The sequence below is a fragment of the Chiroxiphia lanceolata genome, chromosome W, assembly GCF_009829145.1.
Source record: "Chiroxiphia lanceolata isolate bChiLan1 chromosome W, bChiLan1.pri, whole genome shotgun sequence".
Taxonomy (NCBI): Eukaryota; Metazoa; Chordata; class Aves; order Passeriformes; family Pipridae; genus Chiroxiphia; species Chiroxiphia lanceolata.
The window spans coordinates 7,269,071-7,283,876 of NC_045670.1; the positions used below are offsets into that span (position 1 = coordinate 7,269,071).

General features: G+C 46.6%; 1 long non-coding RNA gene across 1 annotated transcript; it reads right to left on the reverse strand.

The window, feature by feature from the left end:
• Positions 1 to 1,404: 1,404 nt before the first annotated feature.
• Positions 1,405 to 12,032, reverse strand: LOC116780056. Its single transcript, XR_004354299.1, has 3 exons — positions 11,843 to 12,032; positions 11,190 to 11,193; positions 1,405 to 1,509 (listed from the first exon to the last, which is right to left on the reverse strand). It is a non-coding gene; the product is annotated as an uncharacterized LOC116780056 (long non-coding RNA).
• Positions 12,033 to 14,806: the final 2,774 nt, after the last annotated feature.

Sequence of the window (14,806 nt, forward strand, 5' to 3'; positions counted from 1 at the left end):
GAGTTGGTAAGACAACCTCGTGACACCTTGAGTGAGTGAGGTGTTGTACTTAGGGCTTATTTCCCTCCTTTTCTCTCTCTCTCAGGTTCCCGTTTACTTGTCCACTTCTTTGTAATAAATATTGTTTGTGTTAAGCTTTCTATGGTGTACTGGTTTCAGTTTCGTCATCCTCCCTGCTACAGTTCTGCACTCCTGTGCCTTGATAGCATCAGTGTGCACCAGTATCTACTAAAGCTCTATACCTCTGTGGATCTGATGTGCCAGGTCATTGAATCCACACAGTCCAGTATGCTCGGTCATCCCTTTCCTCCTCCTGGTCGAAGGCAGGGACCCTCTATTTCCTGTTCCTGGTCAGAGTATCCACTGTCTGACCTTTGTGATGCCAGACCAGAAGTCCCCTCACCAGGATCAAAGGAGTTGATTTCAGTCCTCTTACGTCTGAGAGGTCTCTGATTTCTTTCTTGGGTCTCTGCGGCGACTACATTGACAGTCTTCTTGGTTGACCCCTTCTTAACAGCTCTCTTATCTCTCAGTTCACATAGCCAGGCTTCCAGCTTAGAGTTGGGTTCACCATCCCAGTTCCTCATGTCTTCCTCCTGGTCACGCAGAAAGAACCAGAGTTCACCATGTGACCTGCGCTTGGGGCTTCCTTTCCCTCAGACCGGGGCAGGAGAGGACCAATCTCTTGGGCTGCCCCTTAGAGCTGAGGTGCTGACCTGTGGGGATGAGGAAGTGCCTAGAGTTTCTTCTACATTTTGGAGCCAGGAAGGATGTTACCTCTACAGTTGGTGTATCCATTTGCAGGTAATATAATGGTACCAATCTGTTTGAATATGATGCAGGGGTGCTTTGAACCACCTTCCTCCACATGACCATTGTGCAAGGGATGTCCTCTGGAACTTTAGGGACATTATCACTTCTTAGATTACTATAAACAATTTCCAGCACTGCTAATTCTCTCAAGTACTGGATACCTTTGTCTGCAGTGGTCCACTTTCCTGGTGAGTTCATAAGATCTTCCTTAAATGGGTACCTTGCCCTCATGCTTGAGAGGAGCCATCTCCAGAGACTGCAAATTGCTCCTTCTTTTCCAATTCCTCTTTCAATTTCATGATCTCTAGCAAGAGATCCCAGTTGCTGGGTTTTATGACCTTCCAACTGCCATGTTTCATAGGATTTTTCTGACCCTGGTTGTACCAGTTGTGTGATGTTCCCAGTTAATTTCTGGCAAATTGAAGTCCCCCATAAGGACAAGGACAGTTGACTTGGAAGTGTCCCTTAGTTCCTCAAAGAATAGTTCATTGGTGCCATCATCCTGCCTAGGAGGTCTAAAGTAGACTCCCACAATGACAACCCCATTATTTGTTTGCCCCTTGATTCTTACCCAGTAGCTCTCAACTGTGTCATTGCCAACTATGAGCTCCATACATTCTAACCCTTCTATTACATACAGTGCCACCCCTCGGCCTCTTCTGCCCTGCCTATCCCTCCTGAAGAGCCCGTAACCATCTAACAGGGTGTGCTGGTTTAAAAGTTAACCAGCAGGGGAAACCAACCCAACTCAGAAGAGAGATTACAAGTCAGAATAACAATTTAATAAAATAATACAATAAGTACGACCACAAGGACAAGCAACCGGCCCTAACCCACAAAGCCCAAAAGTACAACCCAGCAGCCCGGGGCACAAACAAAGAGGTGCTCCCTGGGTCCCCCCCTTGAGTCCAAAGCAAAGGGAGAGGGGAAAAACCTGCTGGTGGGAGAGCTGCTGCAGTCCGGCCAACAGTGGTGATTGCAGTCCAGTTGAGGGTGGTGGTCTCAGTCTGGTTGAGAGCGGTGAGCTGCAGTCTTCCTCTGGATCCCACGAGTGGTAAAAAGGTTCCGAAACTCCAGGTTTATATACTCTCCAGTTCAGGCAGGAATGTTCAGTCCTCCTCTCAGAGCGGGGAATTCCATAAAAGGGTGTTTAGTCCTTCCCTCAGAGTAGGGAATTCCATAAAAGGGTATGAGGATGCTCATTCCATAAAAGGGTATGAGGGTGCTCAGGAACATCCCCCCCCCACCTCGCAGGCCTCTACTGACAACAGTTTCTGGGAAAATGGCATGGAAGGCTATAGAATACACAGTTTTGGGCTACACCCATCCAGTGATGAATCGGTCCCAGCTGTTCTAACTAGGACATTATCCACCCCTTATTCTATGCCATCCATGTCATGCCCAAATTAACCCCCTTAAAAACTATGTCTCCTTAAAACTATATACACTTATATATATATATATACAATGAAACATTCCAGACCATTCTCACTCAAAATTAGGTCCCCTTGTGGTACACAACGTGTCTCCCCATCTTTTTGCATTACCCACCAGGTGGAACCAGGTCCTTGAGCAAAAACAATCCCTCGGATGGGTTTGCCTTTGCTTGAGGTGGGACTAATCCAAACAGTCTTCCCTAACATTCCTCTCATATGCACCACGGGGACTTCATCTACAGTATGCAAAGGTTCTGACTGGGCAGGGTCAGTTCGATTGATGGAGCCTCGGGTGTTGACCAACCAGGTAGCCTTTGCTAAATGCAACTCCCAGCGTTTGAGAGTCTCCCCACGCAGTGCCTTCAGGGTGGTTTTCAGCAGTCCGTTGCACCGCTCAACTTTTCCAGTTGCTGGTGCTTGGTAGGGGATATGATACACCCACTCAATGCCGTGCTCTTTGGTCCAGGTGTCTACGAGGCCATTCTTGAAATGGGTCCCATTATCAGACTCAGTTCTCTCCGGGGTACCACAGGACTTGTTTTTCAAGGCCCAGGATGGTATTCCGGGCAGTGGCATGAGGCACGGGGTATGTCTCCAACCACCCAGTACTTCCTTCTACCATGGTCAGTACGTAGTGCTTGCCTTGGCAGGTTTTGGGGAGTGTGATGTAGTCAACTTGCCAGGTTTCCCCATACCTGTACTTCGACCACCGTCCACCATACTATAGAGGTTTCACCCGCTTGGCCTGCTTGATGGCAGCACGTCTCACAGTCATGAATGACCTGTGAGACAATGTCCTTGGTTAAGTCCACCCCTCAGTCACGAGCCCATCTGTATGTTGCATCTCTCCCCTGGTGACCGGAGGTGTCATGGGCCCATCGAACCAGAAATAATTCTCCTTTGTGCTGCCAATCCAGATCTACCTGAGAGACTTTCATCCTGGCAGCTCGGTCTGCCTGCTCGTTGTTACGATGTTCCTCATTAGCCCGTTTCTTGCCTACATGAGCATCTACGTGACCGACCTTCACACTCAGCTTCTCTACCCAGCCAGCGATGTCCTGTCATATCTCTGCCGCCCAGATGGGGTTCCCTTGGCGTTGCCAGTTGGCCTTTTTCCATCGCTCCAGCCATCCCCACAGAGCATTGGCCACCATCCATGAGTCAGTGTAGAGATAGAGTCTTGGTCACTTCTCTCATTCAGCTATATCCAAAGCCAACTGAACGGTTTTAAGCTCTGCAAACTGACTTGACCCGCCTTGTCCTTCAGTCGCTTCTGCAACTCGTCGTGTGGGACTCCACACGGTTGCCTTCCGTTTTCGGTTTGTCCCTACCATGCGACAGGAGTCATCCGTGAAGAGCGCATATCGCCTTTCATCTGCTGGTAGCTTGTCATATGGTGGGACCTCCTCAGCCCGCGTCACCTGCTCCTCTTCTTCTTCAGAGGATAGTCTGAAACTCTCACCTTCGGGTCAATTGGTGATAATTTCCAGAATCCCAGGGCGATTAGGATTCCCTATCCGTGTTCGCTGCGTGATCAGAGCAATCCACTTACTCCATGTGGCATCGGTGGCGTGATGTGTAGAAGGAATTCTTCCCTTGAACATCCAGCCCAGCACTGGTAGTCGGGGTGCCAGGAGGAGTTGCGCTTCGGTGCCAATCACTTCTGAGGCAGCTCAAACTCCTTCATAAGCAGCCAGGATCTCTTTCTCAGTTGGTGTATAGCTGGCTTCAGATCCTTTGTATCCCTGACTCAAGAATCCCAGCGGTCGTCCTCGGGTCTCCCCAGGCACCTTCTGCCAGAGGCTCCAGGAAGGACCATTCTTCCCGGTTGCAGTGTAGAGCATGTTCTTCACATCCTGTCCAGTCCTTACTGGTCCAAGGGCTACCGCATGGGCAATCTCCTGTTTAATTTGTTCAAAGGCTTGTTGTTGTTCAGGGTCCCACTGGAAATCATTTTTCTTCCGTGTCACAAGGTAGAGAGGGCTTACAATCTGACTGTACTCGGGGATATGCATCCTCCAAAAACCCACAACGTCTAGGAAAGCCTGTGTTTCCTTCTTACTGGTTGGTGGGGACATGGTTGCTATTTTGTTAATCACCTCCATTGGAATTAGGCGGCGTCCATCTTGCCACTTCACTCCTAGGAACTGAATTTCCTGAGCAGGTCCCTTGACCTTACTCTGTTTAATGGCAAAACCAACTCTTAGGAGAATCTGGATTATCTTCTCTCCTTTCTCGAAGACTTCCCCCGCTGTGTTCCCCCATACAATGATGTCGTCAATGTACTGTAGATGTTCTGGAGCCTCGCCCTTTTCCAGTGCAGTCTGGATCAGTCCATGGCAAATGCTGGGACTGTGTTTCCACCCCTGAAGCAGTCGATTCCAAGTGTACTGCACACCTCTCCAAGTGAAAGCAAATTGTGGCCTGCACTCCGCTGCCAAAGGAATGGAGAAAAAGGCATTGGCAATGTCAATGGTGGCGTACCACTTGATTGCCTTGGACTCCAGCTCGTACTGGAGCTCCAGCATGTCCGGCACAGCAGCACTCAGGAGTGGTGTGACTTCATTGAGTCCACAATAATCCACTGTCAGCCTCCACTCTCCGCTGGACTTACGGACTGGCCATATAGGGCTATTAAAGGGTGAGCGAGTCTTGCTGACCACCCCCTGGGTCTCCAGGTCACAGATCATCTTATGTATAGGAGTCACAGAGTCTCGGTCCGTGCGGTATTGCCGACGGTGCACTGTTGCTGTGGCTATCGGTACCAATTGTTCTTCAACCTTCAGCAGTCCCACAGCAGAGGGGTCCTCTGAGAGACCAGGCAAGGTGTTCAACTGTCTAATTTCCTCTGTCTCCACAGTAGCTATGCCAAAAGCCCAACGAAGTCCTTTTGGGTCTTTGAAATACCCACTCCTCAGGTAATCTATGCCAAGGATGCACGGGGCCTCTGGGCCAGTCACGATGGGGTGTCTATGCCATTCCTTCCCAGTCAGGTTCACTTCAGCTTCCAGTACAGTCAGCTGTTGGGATCCCCCTGTTACCCCAGAAATGGAGACGGATTCTGCCCCTACGTATCTTGATGGCATTGAAGTACATTGTGCGTCGGTGTCCACTAAGGCCTTATATCTTTGTGGTTCTGATGTGCCAGGCCACCGAATCCACACTGTCCAATAGACTCGATTGTCCCTCTCCTCTACCTGGCTAGAGGCAGGGCACCCCTAGTCCTGGTCATGGTACTCATTGTGCTCTTCTTGTGAGTATGACCTGGAGGTCCCTTCAAGAGGATCAGACGTATCATCATTCCTGTACCATCTGGAGTCTTGCCCACGAGAGACTGGAGCAGCATTTACCCTTGAAGAGTTCCTTGTGGTACTTGTTCCTCTTTTCAGTTCACGTACCCGGGTTGCTAAGGAAGAGGTGGGTTTCCCATCCCACTTCCTCATATCTTCTCCGTGTTCATGGAGGTTGTCATGGTTTGAGATAGCCCCAAAATCCAATTCCCTAGCTCCATTCCCCCCTCCCACATCTCAACCCAATTTTATTTGGGGAAAACTCTTTCTGTTGCCACAAGCATCATGGTTCTTATCTCTTTCCCTCGATGGTTTGCAACCATCCTCTGCTACCATTTATGTCATGGTTGAGATAGTTGTGATCGTGTCTATAATGTGTTATAGTATTTATTTGTACAGTCATTGTAATATATTCCCTTTCCCCCATTCTGAGTCTGGTTGTGTTTTATCTGGAAAAACCCATCTCACATTGGGTTGAGATGTGGGAGGGGGGAATGGAGCTAGGGAATTGGATTTTGGGGCTATCTCAAACCATGACATAAATGGTAGCAGAGGATGGTTGCAAACCATCGAGGGAAAGAGATAAGAACCATGATGCTTGTGGCAACAGAAAGAGTTTTCCAGACAAAACACAGACTGTACCATTGTAGTGAGAGTCAGGCTATAGTAATGTAAGTACTAAGAGTCAAGTTAAGTTTGTGATAATGCTTTATTGATGTTTAGTAGAGAGATTTTGGTTATATTTTAGTTTATTGAAGATTGAATGTTGATTAGAGTTTTTTTTCAGTTGTTGTGATATGCTGACATTTTCGCAGGAGCGAGGGGTGGAGTGTTGTAGTGGTTTGGACTTTGTTTTCCCCCAGAGGATAAGAAAAGTGGTAGACCCCAAGGGGTGGAAACCCCTGGAAGTTTTGAAATTCTGTCCAATGAGCGCTCCTGTGAAAATGTAAACATACCACAACCAAACAGAAGTATTCCATGCTATTCCTTTACGTAACTGGAGGTATAAATAAAGCCAGCAGGAGGGACCTTGCCCTCTTCCTTTCCGGTGAGGTTTGAGAACAGTGGGTCCCTGTCTCGGTCTGGCTTATCTGGAGCCGAGGCCTACAGCGACTGCTGTTATCTGCCATGCGTGAGGGGAGAGTGCTGGGCTGTGTCTAGCCATCCTACTTGTTCAAAGGGAAGTGGTGAGATTTTGCTAATTCACCTTCAGTTGTCTGGTTGCTGAGTTTTAGATTGTGTAGACTTGTTTGGTCTTAGTCCCTTTTTGTCCTTTTCCCTTCTCCCTTCCCGTCTCCCCTTTTGGGGAGCTATTTAGGATTTCTATTGTGGTGTATAGCATTCTCATTATATGTATCTGTCTCATATAAAATATATATACATATTTTGCTGTAGTTTTGGTTGTTTAGGTCGTTTTTTTTTTCCCTTCGCTCTCTGGGAAAGCAGGTCCTTGTTGTCGGGTTTCGGGGACTTGGCGGGAAGCCAGTTTGAAACTTGTACAACATTTTTGGTGTCAGAAGTGGGATATTTTGGTTAAGTTTGGTTTGTTTTGATAAACATTTTCTGGGAAGACAGCCAAGCTCGGTGATATTTTGCAAAACCAATCTATAGTTTTGGGAACAGGTCTGGGAACACTGTCAGAGTCTGGGAAAGCAGCCAAGAAAACTTTGTTTATATAAACAAAGAGTTGTTTTGGGATCAAGAAGAAATAATAACAAAAACAAAGGCTGTTTCATTAATTTGTCTTATAATTCTAGCCATCTTCATACCTGTTTTAGGCTACCCTATAGGGAGAGGTCCAGACCCTGAGGATGGATGGAATGAGTTGCTTCCATTCTTTAATTTTGACATCAAAGGTTTGGTAAAGGACATCCCCATGGTTAAAATTGGCTCTAATTACTATCTAAATTTTGTTGCAACAGTCCTGTCATTGATAAAGGTACTGGAAGTACTCCTTAAACTTGGCAGAATGGTGTTGTATTGCTTTCCTTGTTGTAGGAAAGATCATGCCTCGAAGGGACTCACTGGAACTTTGGAAAGGGCTGCAGACAGGCCAGTCCCCGGGTGGCATGGAGCCTGGGTAGATTTCGGTAGATTAGTAGGACATGTGTCACCCCCCATTAATTGGGAGTTCACACCAGAACAAATGTTTGATTCTGGTGAGATGGCCCGCTGTTTGGCAGAAGAGTGCTTTTCATACAAAGATCCGAATATGCAATTCTCCGCTTTGTGCTGGGGCCTGGCTAATGCTTATTGAGCCGCCATAGACCACCTTCAAAGGGTTAAGGTCGACACAGAAACCCAAACCACGCCACTTGAAACCAGTGATGTCCCTATTAGGTCCACAGAAGTCGGGGTCCAAACAGAACTTAAAGTCAATGCCGTTTCTACTAAGTCCACTAGAACTGGGACTCAAGCTAAGAACCGGAAAGTCATTGTTGCCCCTATTAAGAAGAAGAAGACATGGGTAAGGGAGATCAAGGAACTTATGGACCCATCTCCGCAACCAGAACGCACAGAAGAAAGAGAAGAAGAAAGAGAAGAAGAAGAAGGAGCAGAAGAACTTATCCAATCCACGCAGGAAGTAGTAGACGAAGGAGCAGCAGCAATGGACGAAGGAGCAGCAGCAATGGACGAAGGAGTAGCAGCAATGGATGAAGGAGTAACAGCAATGGACGAAGGTGCAACTGCGGGAGGTTGGAAGAAGTGGTCATGTTGTGAAAGACCACGAGGAAGGGGGTTCGGAGCCCCTTGGGGCCTCTGGGTCCCCCCCCCAGCCCCAGCTGGGGGCTACAGAGACTTGGAACAGTGTTAAGCTGGACTATGTGTCTGTAGCTGTGAGCTGGGGATGTTTTCCATCATGAGTGAGCAGAGACAGAGTAGAAGTGGCGGTAGCGTCCAGAGGTTATGGCTAAAAGCCAACTGATAAGACCTGAACCAGAGAAGCAGTAGAAATAGCATGCAGCTAAGGTAGACTCAGAGTTGCTCAAGCCAAGGTAGAGAACCGGCAGCAGAGAACAGAACTAAGTTTCTACAGAGAGAAAGTTTGGGGGTAAGAACTGCAAAACTCCCCTAAACTTCCTTGGAGATCCCTCCAAAAATGGAGGGGGTGGACTCTTACTGATTAGAAGTCCTAAATGGGTAAAGGAGCTAAGAAGCTCGGTCGACCTGAGAGCTCAACCAGGACGGAGTGTGGGAGGTTGGCCTTGAGGGGGCCCTCCCTTGCTGCAAGCTACAAAGAAACTCGCAGCCTGAGACAGGGTACAGAGGTCCTGCAAGGAGTTTGAATCTCCTGGAGATACCAGACCGTCATGAAGACCCCCCTGCATCTTTGTGATATGACGTGGTGAAGTGACCTTTGTCTGGGGTGAACGCAGCCCACGGAAGACCCCTTTGCCTGCGTCAAGGGGTCGAGAGGAGCTTGGAGGCCTCCCTTGTGAGTGCTGGCAGAGATCCAACCATCAGTTGCTGCATGAGAAAAGGACAGATGACTGCTGCCTTAGAGACATTGCTGCTCTGAAGAAGGGATCTGTCCTTCTTTCCCTCCTGGGCTTTTATTTGGAGGGGAGAAGAGATCTGATCCATTGTAAATACTATATGTCATGGTAGAGATAGTTGTGATCATGTCTATAATGTGTTATAGTATTTATTTGTACAGTCATTGTAATATATTCCCTTTCCCCCATTCTGAGTCTGGTTGTGTTTTGTCTGGAAAAACCCATCTCACATTGGGTTGAGATGTGGGAGGGGGGAATGGAGCTAGGGAATTGGATTTTGGGGCTATCTCAAACCATGACAGAGGTAAAACCATAGATTGCCACGTGGAGTGTACCTTCTCTCCTTATCTGGGGGACGCTGGCTCCTGATAGCAGAGACTCTTGTTTGTCCTGGTGAGATATGGAAAACCCCTTCCTTAATTTCTTCTCTTAGCTTCTGGTGTCCCTCTTCAATCTTTTCTTCCAGGCTTCGGACATGTTCAGCTAGTTTGGTTTCCACAGATGAGACGTGGGCTCGTAATGGGGCGGTGACAGTGTCTTCATAAATCCTGAGTTTACTGACCAACGCACCCACCTTGTCCTCTCCCTCCCTCCATTGCAGTGTTGCTAAATAGCGGGAATACATTTCTGCATTTCTGGCCCGAGACGTGCAAACTTTAACCACATCTGGGATGTGCACTGTACACCATCTGGACTTTTAGGGAATCTTTCGTCCTCTGAAAAAATTATCTCCAGTACAGCTAATTCTCTTAAGCACCGGATACCTTGTTCCATCGTGTTCCACTGTCCTTGCTGTACGTGGAGGTCCTCCTTACAAAGGTATCTCTCCCTCACACTGGACAACAGTCGCTGCCAGAGGCTGAGTTTCCTGCCTCCTTCCAATCCCCTGATCAATGACTACATCTCGAGACAGGGATCCCAGCTGTCTGGCTTCACTCCCATCTAGAATTCTATCGTTAGCTGCGGCATCCCAGATTCAGAGCAGCCAGGTCAGAATGGACTCGTTCGCCTGTCATGTGAACTCTCTCCGGAGCTCACGTAGCTCACCCAGGGATAGGGACCGAGTGATTATTTCTGACTCTGTCTCCTCCGGTGGATGTGCAGGTCCTGCCTCTTCATCATCATTTGCTATACGGACTGATTTAGTCTTTGATTTCCTTTTCTGGACAGGGGTGACTGCTATTGGTTTCGGTTGTTCTTCTGGTTCCTCGATGGTTTGTGTGGACACGGTGCCCGTTGATTCATTTCTTTCTCCCTCTGACTCAGCTGTGGTTTGGGTGGATGTGGTGCCTGTGGATTTGCTCCTTCTCTTCTTCCCCTGACAGTGCTGTACCATGTCAAGTAGTGTCCAGTAGGCAGTGGCCAGGGTCCAGCAGGTTGCTGTGAGCTGGCCATCTCTGGAGCTGCCAGAGCATTTTCCCTTCACCAGTCTTATCATGCTAACAGGATCCTGCAGTTGTTCAGGGGTGAATTTCCAGATCATTGGAAAACTTCTCCAAATACTGGTCGATGTCCTCCCACTTCCCGTGCCACTCAGCATTATCTGCTCCCAGGGCAGGTGTCCAAACAACCTCCCTAGAAGGCCCTGTTCTGACCCTAAACATGGTGTAGACAGTACAGAGCAGACAAAGTAACACTAACAATAACATTATACTGTCCTTAACATCAAAAGGGAACTCAATATTTTCAAAAACTGTTATAGCAGGCCTGAAGGGGAAGAAGGAGGTGAGAGGCTGGAAACGACCATTCCCCCTGTTCCCCCAAAGGGCTGGGTGCGATATTTAATGAGGTCCCAGAGGTAGCAACCCAAACCAGGACAGGCAAACAGGACTGAATACACATTTACAATGAAACTCATTGCTTCTGATGTTATGATGACATAAATATAGTATACTAATAAAGCAATTTGGATCCCTCTCCCTGGTCTTAAAGAGAGCATCAAAACAGGCAAATAGTTCCCCATCTGTGGAAATATGAACAGGTTCAGATACAACATCCATGTGAATGCATCAAACAACATGGTGATCAGGGAGTTTCTATATCCAAATAGACAAATGCTTAAAATGAAATTGTGATTCTGACTTCTCTCTCTCTGTCCCACGTTGGGCGCCAAAATGTGCTGGTTTAAAAGTTAACCAGCAGGGGAAACCAACCCAACTCAAAAGAGAGATTACAAGTCAGAATAACAATTTAATAAAATAATACAATAAGTACGACCACACGGACAAGCAACCGGCCCTAACCCACAGAGCCCAAAAGTACAACCCAGTAGCCCGGGGCACAAACAAAGCGGTGCTCCCTGGGTCCCCCCCTTCAGTCCAAAGTAAAGGGAGAGGGGAAAAACCTGCTGGTGGGAGAGCTGCTGCAGTCCGGCCAACAGTGGTGATTGCAGTCCAGTTGAGGGTGGTGGTCTCAGTCTGGTTGAGAGTGGTGAGCTGCAGTCTTCCTCTGGATCCCACGAGTGGTAAAAAGGTTCCGAAACTCCAGGTTTATATACTCTCCAGTTCAGGCAGGAATGTTCAGTCCTCCTCTCAGAGCGGGGAATTCCATAAAAGGGTGTTTAGTCCTTCCCTCAGAGCAGGGAATTCCATAAAAGGGTATGAGGATGCTCATTCCATAAAAGGGTATGAGGGTGCTCAGGAACATCCCCCCCCCACCTCGCAGGCCTCTACTGACAACAGTTTCTGGGAAAATGGCATGGAAGGCTATAGAATACACAGTTTTGGGCTACACCCATCCAGTGATGAATCGGTCCCAACTGTTCCAACTAGGACACAGGGCACTCCAGTCACAGGTCTTATCCCACCAGGTTTCACTTATGCCAATGATGTCAAATCTCTGGGACTGGACCAAAGCTTTGAGTTCCTCTTGTTTGTTCCTCATGCTGCATGCATTGGTGTAGAAACATTTCAGGTGTGGTACATTGTAGCCAATACCTCATGAAGCAGATTGAGGGATCCCATGAGTGCTCATTTCCTCAAGTTTTGGCACACCATCCCATCGCTCATCACTGTTGAGACTGGTTTTGCCCCTTTCCCCCTTCCAAGTCAGTTTAAATCTCTATCAATGAGCCCCACTAGCTCCTGTGCTAGAACTCTTTTTCCCCTCTGAGATAGGTGCATTCCATCAGGTCTCAGTAGACCAAGTGTTGAGTAGATCATCTCATGGTCAACAAACCCAACATTTTTCTGCTTACACCAACCTCAGAGCCATACACTGACCCAATGGATCTGCTTATTCCTATTAATATTGTTCCTTGCTACCAGAAGAATCGAGGAGATTACTATCTGTGCTCCTTATCCCTCTACCAATCGTCTATTTTGATTGCCCTCTGACTTTTCTTTGTTATTTCATCACTGCCAATTTGATCGACCAATAGCAGAAGGGCCTTACTAGACTGGAGATTTTCCAGTAATGTCCCTTACCCCAGCCCCTGGGAGACAGCAGACGTCCCTGTGAGTTGGATCCGGTCTGCATATCAGGTCCTCCATTCTCCTTAAAAGGTAGTTTCCTATTACAACTACCCTTCTTTTCCTCTTAACAGAGGACATCTTGATGCGGGATACAGGTGGTGTTAAGGGGCCCACTCCCCCAGAAGAACCTTCACCCACCTCATCAGTTGTCTGGCCTTCTAGTTTCACAGCCTCACACCTATTGTACAAGGTCCCAGTCCTACCTGTCAAAGTCTGAGAAGGAGGAGTATAACAGTTTAATTATTTGCACGGACACAGTGTGTACCAACTGAATCATTTATTGATTAAAACTGATGCCGTGGAATGTTGATGTTAAAAAATAACTCAGGAGCAGTTAATTAGGGGTGAGATAAGGAAAGGGTTTAATTGTGCTAAGGCAATCGATGTTACAAGACGCGCATGCCACTGTGTCCGAGATGTTACATTTTATAACATTATCTGTCCAATCCCAAGTGTGTCCACCCCGTAGCCTTTGCTCTGCACCGCTCTGGGTCCACCCCGTTAGAATTGAGTCTGGAGTGCATTTCGGGACCACCTCTTCATCATCTTCACCATCTTCAGAGCACAAAGGGTACATAGTCACCTAGTTCTTGACTCTGTTTTGTTGTTCAGGTCTAGATATGGGTGTTCTCTAAACAGTATAGGTCTTGCCTTGACAAGAGACTAAACATTTCTACTGGATTCGGGGGTAGGATTGATATGGGGTGCATAGAATGGGGTAAGAGGGTTAAGGAATGTGTAAACTACTTGTACTACAGGGAAAGGGAGTGGGGGATGCTGCTTTTAAAGTCTACTTCTACTACTTATAAAACTTATAAGGCTTACAAAAATTAGAAAAATAAAAACTAATAGGGGCTTAAGGCATCAGTCCCCCCTTTAGAGATTAAACAAGACTCAAAGATCTTGTTCAATCTCTACTACTTACACTTAACACTAATCATATAATAAGCTATTATGCAGATTTAATACTAACATGGATGGCTGTTCTATTCAGGTTTAGTTTGGTAACTATGAAGTAAGTTTGGGGAAGTAAACTTAATGAAATATCTCTAAGAATTATCCAATATATAATTTAAACTTGTTGCCAAATCCATAGTGCAAATTCAGCACTCAACTTATAAAGAATGTTTGGTGCATTTTGCTAAAGCCAAATGTAAATTTAGGTTTTAAACTTAATTCATAGTTACTGGCAATACTAATCAATACAAAGAAGAGAGGAAAACTTAAACACTATTTTAACAGTCCTTATAACAGTCTTTGTTGTTCTACTCATCTCAGGAACAGAGGTTTTTCTTTTTCTTGGGTAAAATTCAGGGTCCTTGATGATAACTCTGACCACGTTGGAGATGGTCTGTTGGACTTGGAAACAGTTCCTTCTATTTGGCTTGCAGGAGTTTCAATCCCAGTGTTTAACATAAACTCAGTCCTTGGACTGGGACAAATGAGCAGGAGTGTCCAGTCTCATAGGTTTAGATGACACGATGAATTTCTGCAGTTCCTGCAAAGCAGATCTTAAAACATTAAACAATTTTACAAATAAACCTCCTTATGCAACCAGGGAGTCGATGAAGTGTGACTGTCTGATGACAATTTCACAGGAATTTTGGATCTTGGAATTCCTGCATTTTGATCATGTGAGAGAGGAGCTTGTGCTTTTATCATATAAAGTGATTAACTGCCAGTCACAGATTTAATAGGTCAGTCAAGAGCTTACTTGAAGCAGGTTGCATCTGGATGCAAACAGCACCCTGGCAGTGCCAGTAGCTCACCACAGAGAGCTTATGCTCTCTGGACAAATTCTAGGCCTTACTGGGGGCAGGTTGTCCTGTTCCAACCTGTCCCAGACTGCAGTTGATCATCTTTACCTCACGGAGTGGTCATACAGGTACCTCTTGCCTCCATGGATAAAAGCTTCCTCACCTGTTAAAATAGGTGCACTCATGGATATACGAACACTAATGAAATAATAAAACTAGAAGCAATTTCAGTAAACTATTTAAGCAATTTAAACCAATTATTCCAACAACGATGTTACCCGGTTGTCTCAAAGATTGCAAGCAATGGTGCAAGCCAGATTTTAGGGTCTTAATGGAGAGTCCACAGAACCAGTGCTGTTGTAGCGCTGCCTCAGCACTGAAGCCACTTTCTTATCCGTCTTTTGGTCTTAGTGTAGGACTTCTTTTACGCAATTCAGGTTCACGTAAATTCCTAGATGACACTAGATAAGAAAGCATCTTAAAAACATAAATAGATAAACATGATTCCACTATTACATGAAAATTCTATGGACCTTTAAT